The sequence below is a fragment of the Halichoerus grypus genome, chromosome 1 (genome assembly GCF_964656455.1).
Source record: "Halichoerus grypus chromosome 1, mHalGry1.hap1.1, whole genome shotgun sequence".
NCBI classification, from domain to species: Eukaryota; Metazoa; Chordata; class Mammalia; order Carnivora; family Phocidae; genus Halichoerus; species Halichoerus grypus.
This window is the reverse complement of record NC_135712.1, coordinates 46,723,694-46,738,931: the sequence shown is the minus strand read 5'-3', so window position 1 is coordinate 46,738,931 and position 15,238 is coordinate 46,723,694. Positions and strand designations below refer to the sequence as shown.

The 15,238-nt window shown below is 37.9% G+C and overlaps 1 long non-coding RNA gene across 2 annotated transcripts in view; it reads left to right on the top strand.

Annotated features, from left to right (window-relative positions):
- The window catches only part of LOC118546775 (uncharacterized), a 138,866-nt gene that overhangs the window by 7,841 nt on the left and 115,787 nt on the right, over positions 1-15,238 (top strand). For both annotated transcript variants that reach the window (XR_013444239.1, XR_004922754.2), the window contains exon 2: positions 1,918-1,981. This is a non-coding gene — a long non-coding RNA (uncharacterized LOC118546775). The remainder of the gene's footprint in view (positions 1-1,917; positions 1,982-15,238) is intronic.

The following is a 15,238-nucleotide window of genomic DNA, read 5'->3' as shown; positions in this document are numbered from 1 at the left end:
CAAATGAATATTATTTGCTATTTTAATTTGTGTTATCTTGTGCTAACTTCTGCCTTCTAGATTATAAATTGCTCAAACTGAGAAGTCAAAAAGACTGTGAGCTCCTTGAAAGCAGGAAACTGTTGTTCAAAATACTAGCATAGGGCTAATTGCACTAGTAAACTTTTGTTGGTTAATTTCCGTTTTGAGACTATGAAGACGACCATCTTTAAAATCCATGAATATAACCATGAATATATTTTCATCTGAATATTCCTCTTTATGACAAAAGTATATATAGGCATATGCATAAAAATGATAAATTTTGGGTATTTGGGACAACCCTTTTAGGTCCCAGTCTGGGTCTTAATTTTTGAAGGCAATGTCAGTATCACTAGTTTAACTCATAAATTAAGAATTCCACCTATCATGTTGTTAGTATAGGCAAGAATTTGGGGTCTTACGAGGGGAAGAAGTTGGCCTATTCAGTGAAGTGAGAATCTAATTCTCTGTTCCTTATAAATAATAATAATAATAGTAATAATAATAGTAATAGTAACACTCTGTGGGAGTCTAGTGCCTAGGAATATTTTTTTAAGATTTATTTTATTTATTTGAGGGAGAGAGAGGGAGGGAGAGAGCTCACCAGCATGGGGAGGGGCAGAGGGAGAGGGAGAGAATCATTAAGCAGTCTCCCCACTGAGTGCGGAGCCCAGCCACCACAGGGCTTGATCCCAGGACTCTGAGATCACTACCTGAGCTGAAACCAAGAGTCAGATGCTTAACTGGTGGAGCCACCCAGGCGCCCTTAGTGCCTAGGAATATTAATAGATGTTATGTAGAAAAAAATATGTCCAAAGGATTTATGTTTCAGAAATTTTGGATTATTAAAATTAGGCAGCTTTCCTCATTGCAGGGCTATTCCAAGCCTTCAATGGCTAATGTGCTTTTTCAAGTTCTGAAAGGTAGACATTATACATAGTGTTAATTCTAGGATTATTTGGTTGCCGGACCAACCCCACACTGAGCTGCCTCTCTAAGGGTCTTTTCACAAAATTATCTTCTTTGTATGCCCTAAATTGGGAAACACTGTCAAAGAAATTGCCACATCCCCACCTCTAGGACCATCACTATCACCACTCCCTCTTAAGTACGGATAGCACTTGAGGCTTTTCAAAGTATTTCCACATATATTATGTCATTTCATTTTCATTAGCTGTGATTAATGTAGGGCAACTCAGTAGATGAGAAAAGAGATACATTATTCCCGTAGTTGCTGCCTTAGTGTGTCAGAAAATTATTGAGTTGGGCAGGGGTAAAGAGAACACAGGTGCATGGCTAGCAAATCCTTGGAATTGTAAAGGCTAGAGTTTTTCTCTGCTTTTATTTTGCAAACATTTTGTTCCCTTTAAACACTTTGCCCAGAGGAAAGTTTTCTACTGTGTGGGGTGATATCCACATAATTTCAGATACTGCCCCATGTGGAGGGATATGGACTTCAGATAGTTTGACTCCATGTCAATGTACCAAATGTATTTGCCTGTGTAAAGCAGACTGACTCAATATTAGACTGTAATATAATTGGGAGAAAATTGGAGAAAAGGTTGGAAATTTGGTCAAAGCATTTTATTTATAGCAGAGAATTTTGTGCAGATTTGTTAGAAATTCTTAACATAGAGAACTCATTGGATGGTTTAAAAACTTCCCTCTGTCCCCAATCTGTATTTGGAAATTCCTGTATTTTGGATGTGTATAGTTTGCACTAAATTTCCATTACTCTGTATGATTTTTTTTCATTTGATACTAACATGAGGCTACTTTCTCCAGGTGGGTGTAAACATGTTGTGGGCAAGCAAAAGTTAAACAGCAATCATCTGAGCCTGTAGACTTAATTTAGTAATCAGTGTTTTTGTTTCTGTTTTTGGTTTTCCCTTGAAGGGACATTTGGAGAGACAGAGAGGAAAGGGCTTGTGAGTCTTCTAGACAGCATTCATCTAAAAAGGTATTCCTTTCTACACCTAATCCATTTCTTCCATGTACCTACCCCTTCCCTTGAAGCAGAAGACACTGGTATTGTGTAAAGGGAGTGAGTAGTGCCCAAGAGAGCCATCTCCTGATACCCCAGAACGGCACAGATTTATACAAGGCTAGTAAGAGCAGAAATTAAAAAGTAACCAATGTAAAAAAAATAAGTAAATGCAGTGGAGTTCTTCAACATAGTTTCGACATTGACCTTTGAGAAATTGCAGGGTGAGTGGCTACAAATGCTTTGTAGCATATACCTCGACACCAAAAAGAGACAGTCCAGTGTGGGATGCTGCAGTGCCAATCTAGGGCAGAGGCCCTGCCATTGTACAGATGTCTTCTATGCCACCTTTGGAGGGGCAGGGACAGCTTGGTTGGGATGCTTGCCCGATGATCAGTGCCAGGGTAGTGGGCCATGGGGTCCTCTTGGCGTATTGAACTATTCCGAGACGGGGAGGGTCATAGCTGGAAGAGTCAGGCTAAGACTTGATCTGCGAGGGCAAGTTGAGAGGCAAACATCTGTGTCTTGTTCTCCAGTACATTTCCAGTGCCTGCCATAGTGCCTGGACACAGAGTCATTTTCAATAAATATTTATGGAAAAGTATGGATCGATGAGTAAAAATGACACAGGCACCAAGCAAGAAACAAGACGGAAATCAGGGTGTTGTGCTACCAGGCCGAGAGGCCACCAACGATGAAAAGATGAAATCTCATTGTACCAAGTTCTGCTTGGAGTAAAAGCGACATAGTGTTGGAAACAGAACAGAGGAAAACCAAGGGCGTGTTTAGAGTATGACTCTAGGTACCCTTATTAGAGGTTTGATAGATTGGTGGTAAACCCCAGATAAATACTCTTGTGTTTGTATGTTATATGTATGTATACTTGCATGTGCTTGTTAACTGTTCCACAGTAGGGGGTCAGTTCTTCCGACTCATCTTTATAACATCCCCAATTAGGCAAATCCCATTAGATATTGATAAAGTCATAGAAAGACCCAATAGGAAATGCAAATCTTATTTTATTTCCTATGTAGGTAGTGCTCCTAAGTGAGCAGCACGGTCATACCCAGATGCCCAGTAAACAAGAATGTATTGAGTGGTGGGGAAAACCAGTATAAGGTTAAAGTTTAACCAGAGACAATTTACCTTAGTAGGATAACGAATGTGGATGCCTGGAAGAACTCATAATTCAAGCGACAGGCCAAATTGATTATTTCTGGTTCTTGTTTTATCAATGTTTATCAGTTCTCTAGACTGTTTCGAGAAACAAGAGGTTTAAGACTGTGTCATTCTCATCAACTCTCATATTGCATTAGCAATGGTTATAGCTCTGGTTTCTATTTATACCATGGGACTGTTTTTAGCAAATCTAACTTGTGGCAGTTTGCCCATTATTTACATGTTGCTTTAAAGCATGTTGGTAATGGAGGACGAATAGCTTTCTTTTCCTGAGATGAGAATAGAAATGTCTGGGTTATCATGGGACTGACCGTGCACACACTTCACTTGTCACCATCTTATTAAGTCAATTTCCCAAAAGGAATTGCCAAACTTCTTGGCATGTACGTTTATCATCCGTACATGGGAATCACTAGACTATGTAAATGCTGCCTTTTTGGAGTCATCTGTGCTTTATGTTCACTGGGTGGAGTTACTCAGTAATATAAATAAATCACAGACAAAGTCTTAGACAAAAAGTTCTTTGGATTGGGGAATAATATAATTTTAAAAAATGTGTTTGTTGCTTCCATGTGAGTTTTTGTTTATGTTTTGGATTACAGCCATTGCCACCACTGTGCAAAAGCCAGAAAGAAATCTAATCGGGTGTTGCCCACAGGGTTGCGATTTATTATAGTTTTCAGTTTTCACTACATGTTACCGAGTCAATAGGCCCGGATGCAGAATACCTCCACTGGAGAGCTCTAAGGCACACGCATTCAGAAACATTGTTTCATAATTAAAACATGGTCCTATCTCTTTGGATCTCTTTAAAGATAAAATCTCCTTTAAAAATGATCCCGCTCTTCTAATTAGAAGTTTCCCCAATTCTTTCTCACAAATATTATGTCTAGTTTTGGTTTCCTGGAAAACATGTGCCCAATAACCCTTTTCTAAACATATAGTTAATATGATTTCTTACAGTTCTCTAGCTTACATCTCTTTGCCAGCATATCTGCTCCTTCAGCTATGTAAAAGAAATTAAATTCTGAAAAACAATAAAATTTTCAGAGCACAGCTGGAAAGAAATTCCATGTAATTCTCTCCCATGTTTTCTTTAAAGTCTAGCCTTGTACCTCTCCTAGCTGCTTCACTGACTGTCAAATATTTTTATTCTTCTCTTTCTGGTGCCTTCTGTATCCAGATACTGTCAAGTCCTATTTATTTAGTCAACATTTCATCCACACATCCATTCATTCAGCCTGTTTTTATTGAACCTATGTGTTGTGCATGCCAAGGATTAATCTCAGGGCATCATGGACACAGCTGTCTGCACCACACATTCCCTATCACTCACAAAGTACAGGCCCAATTACTTCTCGTTCCAACCATTGAACTTGCTGCTTTGGGGCCTCAGAACAGTGGGCTGGCCTGCTGTAGCTCAGAGTACATTAACATACAGTACCACACTCTTGTTTCTTGATTCCTTGACTCTTCCTCACTCTTTATAATTGGTTACTGGAATAGGTGGAATAATGGCTTCCTAAAGATGGCCATGTCCTAATCCCCAGATCCATTGTCTCAAGAGACTCTGCAGATGTCATTAAGGACATTGGGATGGGGTTATCTTGGATTATCTGAGTGGGCCCAATCTAATCACACGAGCCTTCCAAAACAGAGAACGTTTCCTAGCTGTGTTAAGAGAAAAAGATGTAAACAAAAGAAGAAAGGTCAGAGAGATGCTACCTTGCTGACTTTGAAGACAGTGCCAAGCGATGTAAATGATGGCTAGAAGCTAAGAAAGGTGAGGAAAGGGATTATCCCCTAGAGCCTCTAGAAAGGGATGAAGACCTGCTGATACCTCGATTTTAAACAGTGAGATCCAGTTCATACTTCTAATTTATAGAGCTGTAAGGTAATAAGCTTGTGTGGTTGTAAGGCACTAAATTTGTGGTAACTTGACATGGTAGCAATAGACAATTAATGCAGCTCCATTCCCAGCATGGGCTTTTGTACTTCTCAGATTGATTTTTAGCATCTCCTGCCTCGTGGCCGCTTTCTCTCCTCAGGTATCTCTTCAACCCTTCTTGTAATTATTCTTCCCTCTTACAGTAATTTCCTCCTTCAATAAACCTTCTACACTAGTCTGAGTTTCAAGGCTTTGTATTATCTGACCCCAAGCTATCTTTCTGACCCTATCTTCTCCAGTTCGTCATGGTCAAGGATGTTCCAGTTAAATTGTACTGCTCACTCTTCTCACACATAATCTTGACTTCAGAGACTTGAATCAGTCAGGATGGGCTAGGTCATGCTGTAGAAACAAAAAACCTCAACATTTCAGTGGTTAATGAAATGTCCACGTGGGTCAGTTGGGGGCTCTGTTCTACAGTTCCTCCTGTGCCTGAGGGAGCAGCTACCATCTCAGCAGTTGCCGAGAGGTGTGTAGGAGATCAGGAATTATGTTCAACCCACAAGTAATATCTGTTCCTTTAACTTTCAACCTGTTCTCCAGAACTGGCCACATGGTCCCACCAGACAGGACTAAAGGGTATAATCCAAACAGTTATGTGGACGATGGTCATGGCTATCAGTCTATAGCCCTCTATAAGAAGGACTGGGGAACAGCTTCCCATCTACCAAGTCTGTTCATAGTTACATGTTCCTGCAAAGAAAGTTTGTTGGGGTGCATCTGGTCATGAAATGGTAAAATGGTTAACTTTACTATGGCCTCAACTTTTCTCCCTGAAGGATTATGAGAACTCTAAAGGGAAGAAAAGGTTTGTTCATTCAATTGCCACAATTATGCATTGCACTTCTACTGAATGCAAAGTATAGTCAAAGGCTTGGGAACCATAATGATGAACTAGACATCCTGCAGGGATACAGGTATAGGCAGGGGCTTTGTGGTAAATTGCTCTTCCGAACTTTGGCAATCATGAAGGAAATGATCAAGAAGGCAGGTAGGACAAATAAAGGAGTGCGTTGAGCTTATCAATTTTGCCCAGCATTTGCATAGGCCTTTGAAGATAAGTTTGTTCTAGTTTACTTCACAACTTCTGGAGGAACTTGCAAGAAATGGAACTTTATAGAATTTGAAACTATCTAAGGAAGCATGTGCTAGAGTGGAAAGAATACATGCTTTGGGGTTAGGTATATCTGAACTGGATTCCCAGGTCTGCCCTACATTACTGTGTGATCTTGGGAAAATTAGTTAACCTCTTTGAGACTTTGTTTTCTCATTTGTAAAATGTGTAATATATTGCTCAAAAGATTAATGAGAAAACGTAGAAAATGCACTTATCTTGGGACTTGGCATAACCAGGCTCTAAATAAACACTGGGTTCCTTCAATTTCTCTTGTGAGACTTAATAGGTACTAATATTTCATTTTACTTTGTACCAGGTTCTACATAGCACCATTAAAAAAATTGTTTCATAAAGACATTTATTTCATTTAAGTTTGGCCATCTTATGTAGTTTCCTTTCTTTTTTTGCATTTTTATTGAGGTAATTTACATACCATAAAATTCATGCTTTTGAGGTATTTTAATGATTGTTATATTAACAAAATTGTGCAAACCATTTAATTCCATAACATTTCATCATTCCCAAAAGACCATTAGAAGTCACTTGCCATTCTGCCTTTCTCCAAGCCCCTGGTAACCACTCACTACTTTCTTTCTCTATGGACTTGCTTGTCCTAGATACTTTATAAAATGGAATCATGTAATCTCTGGTCTTCTATGTCTGGATTCTTTCACTTAGCATATGTTTTCAAGGTTCATTCATGTTGTAGCATGTATGTACATAGCATCAGTACTTTTTATCACCTTTTATTGTTATACTACCTTTCCATTGCATGGATATACCACATTTTGTTTATCCATTCATCAGTTGATAGACATTTGGATTGTTTCCACTATTTGGCTATTGTGAATAATGCTGCTGCAAACATTGATGTACATGTTTTGTGTAGTCATATGTTTTCATTTCTCTTGGATATATCCTAGGAGTGGAGTTTCTGGGTGATACAGTAACTGTTTGAAATGGTAAAATGGTTAATTTTACTATGGCCTCAACTTTTCTCCCCAAAGGATTATGAGAACTCTAAAGGGAAGAAAAGGTTTTTTCATTCAATTGCCACAATTATGCATTGAACTTCTACTGAATGCAAAGTATAGTCAAAGGCTATACTGTTCACTGTTTGAGGAACTACTGGACTGTTTTCCAAGTGGCTGCACTATTTTACATTTCTACCATAACAGTTCCAATTTCTCCAAATTTTTGTCAACACTTATTACCTTTTTTTATGACCTTGTTGTTTGTCTTTCTGATTACAACCATACTAGTGGGTATGAAGTGGTATCTTGTTATGGTTTTTATTTGCATTTCCCTGGTGACTAATGATGCTGAGCATCTTTTCAGGGTGTTTATTGGCCTTTTCTATAACTTCTTTAGGGAAGTTTCTATTCAAATCAGTTTCTTTTTATACCATCTCCTCTTGTTTTAAATTTTTTGTTTTTCTTTATACTGCTAGTTTTTCTGGTTATTCCCAAGTGGACACAGAAGTGGGGTTTGAGTGAGGTACCAGTTTCTTACCTGCATGCTACTTTTCCTTTTTGAGAGAGAGAGGGGGGTAGGGGTGGGGGAGGGGCAGAGGGAGAGGGAGAGAATCTTAGGCAGGCTCCATGCCCAGCATGGTGTTGGGCTCCATCTCAGAATTCTGAGATCATGATCTGAGCTGAAATCAAGAGTCGAACACTTAACCACCCAGGCGCCCCAATATCTAGACATATTTAAATGGATATTATAATGTAACAAGATGCAGTTACAGGGGAGAGAATCAAATACTGTGGAAGCTCCAACAAGGGGGCACCTTGCTGTCTCTGAGGCCATCTGAAGTGACTTCAGTAAAGAGTGTATCTGAAGTGTCTTCCTACATTAAAATTCCCTGAATCGAGCATAACCTTCTCCTTCAGTGTGCATATTTTGTTGTATTAAATAGAGAGATATTTGCACATTAAAATATACATACCTCCAATTATTAATGTTTATTGAGTTCATTAGAAAAACTAATATTAGAGTGCTCTCCAGTTCTTGACTCCCAGTGTTGGAATCAAGCTTTGTCTTTGTATTTAGGTCTCTAGTGTATGTTGGATGAATGAATCATTTTAGATAGAAGGGGAAATTACAGACTAAAATTTTGGAGGCCTCAAGTATAATTTTTCTTTTCACACTTGATCTTCAAATAATAATAAGGCTCACTTTTAGGGCACTTTAATCCTCAATAGGAAAAATTCATCTTCCTTATGGAGAATTCTATAATGCTCATTGTTAGCAAGTAGTTATCATTCCCTCTTATCTGATTAGAGAGTCCTTTACACATTTAGCCAAACAGATCACAAATCTGTTCCTTTTCCTCCAATATTATAAGGTCCTTTTAGATTGAAAGGTTTAGAGAGTCTGTAAATGGAGGAATGATTTGGAGTCACTTAAAATTTCAGCTGTTCATTTTATAGAAGAGCAACTGAGCATCAGTTATGTCAGACGATATTGTCCAGGATCCTGGCATCCAATCTCCCCTTTTACGTGTTCCTTTCTCTCCCATATTCTTTTTGCTTTCTTTCCAAAAAAAAAAAAAAAAAAAAAAATCAAGTTAAGACTGAATAAATGGTCTGAACAAAAGTGAGTCTTTAACATTTTTAAAATTGGCTTGAGGTATATAAGAGTATTTTGAGCTTTAATGGACTTAATGCCTTAATGGACTTCCAAAAAGTCTTCCTAAGACTAAATTTGTTAGTAAAAAGCTAGAGCTGCAATACTAAAATACCATAGACTGAGTGGCTTGGACAACAGAAATTTATTTTCTTACATTTCTGGGGGCTGGAAGTCTGAGACCATGGTCAGGTTCTGGTGAGGGTCCTCTTCTTGGCTTGCAGATGGCCGCCTCCTTGCTGTGTCCTCACATAGTAGAGAGAGAGATCTTTTTCTTCTCCCTCTCCTTATAAGACCACTAATCCTACCCCAGTAGGAGCCCTCCCTTATGAACTCATTGAACCCCAAAGCACTATCTCCAAGTTCAGTCACATTGAGGATTAGGGCTTCAACTAAAGAATTTGGAGGGGGATACAGTTCAGCCCATAGCACTAATGGACTCATTCTTTAGTTTAACATTTCTTCCCTCCTTCCCTCCCTCCCTTTCTTTTCTTTTCTTTTTTTTTCTCTCCTTCCTTCCTTCCTTCCTTCCTTCCTTCCTTCCTTCCTTTTCTCCCTTTCTTTCTTCCTTCCTTTCTTTTCTTTTTTCTTTTCTTCTTCCCTCCCATCTGCCTCCCTCCTTCTTTCTTTCTTTCCTTTTCTTTCTTTCTTTCTTTCTTTCTTTCTTTCTTTCTTTCTTTCTTTCTTTCTTCTTTTTCTTTCAAACATTGTGTGATTGTGTGTGTATATAATGACTAACATACATATTACTATTTCCTAACCAAAGTTTAAATATTGTTTCCAATCACCGTGGAGCTTCTATTTGAACTGCTAATATGAAAGAGAGCTAAACCAGGGCACCATAAATGTTGTTATTGTAGCAACTAAGCACTGGCTCTGTTATTCAGAATGTTCAAGCAGGATCTAGTTTAGGTGAGTATGTCAGGGATAGGCTAGAGGAGATTCTAGCACTGGATAATTGTAGAAATAGATAACTTTGGAGATTACTTCCAATGTTAAGATTTTATTATTCTTAGCAGAATTTTGGATGGATTTTTTACCTCTTCTTTCCTACTGAACACCCTTGGTGGAGGTGCTAACAAGCAATGAAATGTCCCTAATTGCAGAAGGGTGCAAGGACCAAAACTAGGTTTCTGGAAAATCCACTGTCAAAATATGGATTAAGAGTTAGCTGCATTATTAGTGATGGTCAATAGGTAATGATGATTTTGGAACATTAATACACTAGCATTAAAAGGGGAAGATACTGTTGCCACCCAAAGGGGCAATGGTTAGTAAAGTGAGACTAACACAGAAACAGCTACTAATGAAAGAAGGCTTTATGTGAAAGGGACTGCTAACATTATTTATTAAATTTATTCAATATTTTGATATAGAGGAAATGTAAGGAACATTAACTACCATCTTTGAAACAAATATCATGGCTTATCTTTCTCAAATTGTAGGTGACTATTATTTCAGGAATCTGTGAAGTCCTTAGGAAGGGGTATCATATTCTAGAAATATTTCTGCTCCCAATATCTAGCACAATGCCTCACACAAAGGAGTCATATGGTAACTATTGAATGAATTAATTAATGACATCTGAATAAAATGGGTTACTTACTTCCTGTATTTATTTAAAAATTATTCCTTTTTTGAGTATATTTTCGAGGGCTCTGTTGAATTATCATTGGCTACAGTCACTTGCACATATTTATAGTACACAATTTGATAAGTTTAGACATGTACACTCATGAAACTATCATCACAATCAAGATGTTGAACATACATATTGCCCCAAAAAGTTTCCTCTTGCTCCCTTGTAATCACTTTCTCCTGCTTCTGTCCATTTAACTTCTCCCCAGGCAGCCCTTAATCTTTCTTTTATCAATTAGATTTTATTTTCTAGAGTTTTATATAAGAGGAGTCATACCATTTGTACTGTTTATTTTTTTGTATGGCTTCTTTCACTTGGCGTAATTATTTTGAGATTCAGCCATGTTGTTGTGTTGTTGCATGTATCAATAGCAGAGGGAGATGTATGTCAGTTATGATTTTGGGAACAACTTCAGCAGGGAGACAATAGCTCATCCCACTACCTCTCCTCCTGTAAGTTGTACTGGAAATTGCAGCCAACCAAAATCCTAGAGAAGCGGGGACCAGGGTAAACTTAATGTGAGAAGCAAGCGGACTGAGCTGGGCAAGGGGAGTACTGTAGAAGATGCTGGTGACACCCTGCTCAGATCCCTCTTACTAGGAGTGTATGCCAGCCCCCTGCTGCTGCAGATTCTGGTGCTAATGGCTCACACCTACACATAGGTTTTTGCACGATGGTCCTAGACTGAGGGAGATGGCACTTTTCTCTCTCTGTCTGGGGCAGCCCCATGGCCATGCAGTAACTATGCAGGGGTATAACAGCCCAGCCTCCTTCTTTCTGGATGGGATAGCCTTGTTTTTCATTTAATTTTACTCTATTAGGTTATGTTAGTCGGGATAGCTTTTAATACGCTTTATCCTCCAGTGCTCTCTGTGGGATCAGGGTGGGGCTAGACTTCCTCTAAAATCACATGGCTGACTTTGCCTTTTCTTCTGCTTTAGCCTGATTCCCTCATTGCCTGTATAAGTTTCTCCTGAGAGTACCCCAACAGTAAATCATTTGTGCAGGAATTCCTATTTCAGTTTCTGCTTCTAAGGAAACTGAGTTCAGGCCTTCCTTTGTAAACACTTCAGATTGTAGTTAATTTAGTTACTACTCCTTTATCAGTTATTAGTTACCATTGGTCCAGCAGTGTTCCAATAAGTTGTTGAACTCTCTCATACTCTGTTGTTTTCTTTCCCATTATTTTTGTTCTTCTAAGATGTACATCTTTTTATTCCTTTACTGACATTTGAGCACGTTTTTGGAGAGAGGAGTTATATGCATGTAGCCAATCTTGTAAGGAAGTTTAAACTGTTACTCACATTCAGGTTTATTCTGTATTTTCTACTAAACGTGCCATTTCCATTAGATATTAAAGATTCCATTGAAAACTATTTACATGAAAAGACAATAAAAATTAGAAATTGTAATGCTTTGATTTTTAAACAAGATTGTCAGGAATTCCAAGGAACAGTGTGTTGGGGTGGAGTCATCCATTTTGCTTTTAGTTTAGTGTTTCCAAGGAACATTTCATTGAATACAGGGACATGTATGAAATGTCTGTCTACCTTGAACAGATTTATTGATCTCTGCTAGAACAACAAATACCAACACTTTTATTAATGAGGTAAAACAGGTCATTAGGATTATAATTACATGCCTCACTGAATTTTCCCCAAGTTTATTCAGCTCAGTATTGTTGTTTTAAAAATATTTAATTACCATGGTCATATTTCTTGACTTGCAATAAATGTGTGTGTATACATATTGTTTATGTGTATGTGATATATATCACAGTGACTTGATGATGATTAGCCAAGGACCTATTTGGAGTTCTTGGAGAATGTCATATCAGTTATTTGTGGGTCAGTCCCTACTGCATTGTGCTATATCTATTTGTGGATGTCTTTTCTCCCTACAGAGTTTAAGGCAAGAGTATGCCTTATTTATCCTTCTGTTCCTATGGAGTCTGGTATATGGTTGATATTCAACTGAATATTGGTTTGAAACAAAATAAAACAAAACAGAAAAACCTAGCAGATGTCTCTGAGAAATTTCCTAATCACCAATGACTTGCAAGTTAGTTCTGGTATCTCTTAATGTCTAATCTCCTGCAGGTAAATAGTCTCTCTTGCCTCTCCTAACACTTTCTTGTTCCAAATAAAATTGGATCAGAGATTGTGGCACAGCTGGTTTGAGTGCAAGGCACCAAAGCACAGCTCAAGTGAAGTCATTCTTGGTGCAGCTGGTTGGGTCACAGTCATTCAGTTTCACTTCACAGAGGCACAGTATTTATGTTCTTCCTTCCACATCTGCAGAACTCCTTTCAGAGTCAATGAGAATTACAGGCTTTTAGCACACTGAGACGTTGTATGAGACTTTATTTTGTGCTTATTTAAAAAAATTTTTTTTAAATTTTTGCCAAAGGACAGGACTAATATTTGGGTGATACACAAATAGTGTTATAAAATCTACTTAATCAAATAACTTCACAGTTGGAAGGGACTTTAAATTTCATTCACTTGAACAACTACCACCCTATTTTACACATGAGAGAATTGAGGCTTAAAAACTTCAAATTACTTGATTAAATATTATTACTGGTAGATGCAGAATTAGTGATGTCATCTCAGCGCAGGCATATTTTAGGGAACTGACAGTTCTCAGATATACAAATATTTAACAAAGCAGGTTATAATAAACTTCCATTGTATTCAATATTTAAAAATTAGTATTTTTAGATATTCAGTTAGCTGGAATATTAGAAGTTAACGTCTATTTAATTTATTTCTGAAAAATTAAGGGATCAAACTTTTTTAAAAAAGATTTTTATTTATTTATTTGACAGAGAGAGAGAAAGCGAGAGAGGGAACACAAGCAGGGGGAGTGGGAGCGGGAGAAGCAAGCTTCCTGCGGAGCATGGAGCCCGATGTGGGACTCGATCCCAGTACCCTGGGATCATGGCCTGAGCTGAAGGCAGACGCTTAATGACTGAGCCACCCAGGCACCCCAAGGGATCAAACTTTTGATATTGAAAATTATTTCAACATACATCAATGTCTGCTACTAGTTTATGTCTACAGGAGGCCATAGGGCCATTTTAATCCTAAATCAATGAAGAAAAGACTGTCATTGCTCCAGGATCATTGGTGTGAGATTCTGGAATTGACTATACAGAATGAAAGAGATCATTCTGAATATATACTGACCCTAGGACATACATCCAGGAGAAAATTTTTAGACTAAATTCATTATGTAAGTTTGTTTTAATGCCTTTTAATTTTTCTGACAAAATGTTGAAAATATTACAAAAATGTTTGGATTGTTTGAAAGTCAGACTTATGTAGGTCTGCTAATTTATGAGCAGTTCTAAATGTTAATGAATGACTTTTGATCATGCTCATCCCCCAGAAGGTTTTCATCTACACCCTGATATTTTTTAAGACCTCACTCACATGTCTTATTTGTCAACATTAATTTCTTTCTAAAATATCAGGAATAGAAGATACTGGAAAGTCAGAAAGGTCTAGCAATGATAGTATCAAGGGTACCATTGGTGAAGTCCAGAGATAGCAAATAGGTATCTTGAGAAATGCGGGCTGCAGAGACAGTGAACCCAGGCCAGTAAATAGAGAGACCCTAAGGACTCAGGGTCCAGGTAGTATCAGAAAATACAGCATTAGTAATACCGGCCAAGAGTCTGTATAAGAGGTTGAGGATTTGACTCAAAAGATCTGAAAAAGTAGGACCATACACACCACAAGCAAGAATGAACTTCAGTGTAGATTAGGTATTGGGAGGAAAAATTTGAAGTAAGGACTGCTCTTTATATGTTTTCTTCCCAACACCTGGGGTATATGTAGTCCAAGTCAAAAGATGAGACACTTGGATGAAGGCAGGTGCATCGAGGGCTGAGCAAGATGGCTTCTAAAACAGGGATTGCTCTCTTGTTTCTTCTCTAAGTCCCTCTATTCTACACATGGTAATTATTCCACAAAGTCTCACTAAGTGAAAGTTGTATGCATGCACATGCATGCATACACACATGCTTCCTTCAGTGGAACTCTGGACCAGACTTGAGACACATATGTTTAGTAATAAATGGATTATTTGGATTAAAAATTTGGAAGCAAATGCTTTGATTAAATGGATAGAGAAGCTGTGGTATATACACACACACACACACACACACACACACAATAGAATATTACTCAGCCATCAAAATAAATGAAATCTTGCCATTTGCAGTGACGTGGATGGAACTAGAGGGTATTATGCTAAGCAAAATAAGTGAATCAGAGAAAGACAACTATCATATGATCTCACACATATATGGAATTTAAGAAACAAAACAGAAGACAGGAAAAAATAAAACAAGATGAAACCAGAGAGGGAGACAAACCATAAGAGATCCTTAATCATAGGAAACAAACTGAAGGTTGCTGGAGGGGAAGGAGGTAGAGGAATGGGATAACTGGGTGATGGACATTAAGGAGGGCACGTGATGTAACAAGCACTGGGTATTACATAAGACTGACCTCTACCTTTGAAACCAATAAACACGTTATATGTTAATTAATTGAATTTAAATTAAAAAAATAAAGATATCTGGAAAAAAATTTAAAAAAATTTGGACACTACTGAATGCTTTACTAAGCTTAATTTATCATAATTTTTACTGGTCAGAATAAGAGTTACCATCTTTCAATTATTACATGTAGTTCTGAGGCTTCCCACTCA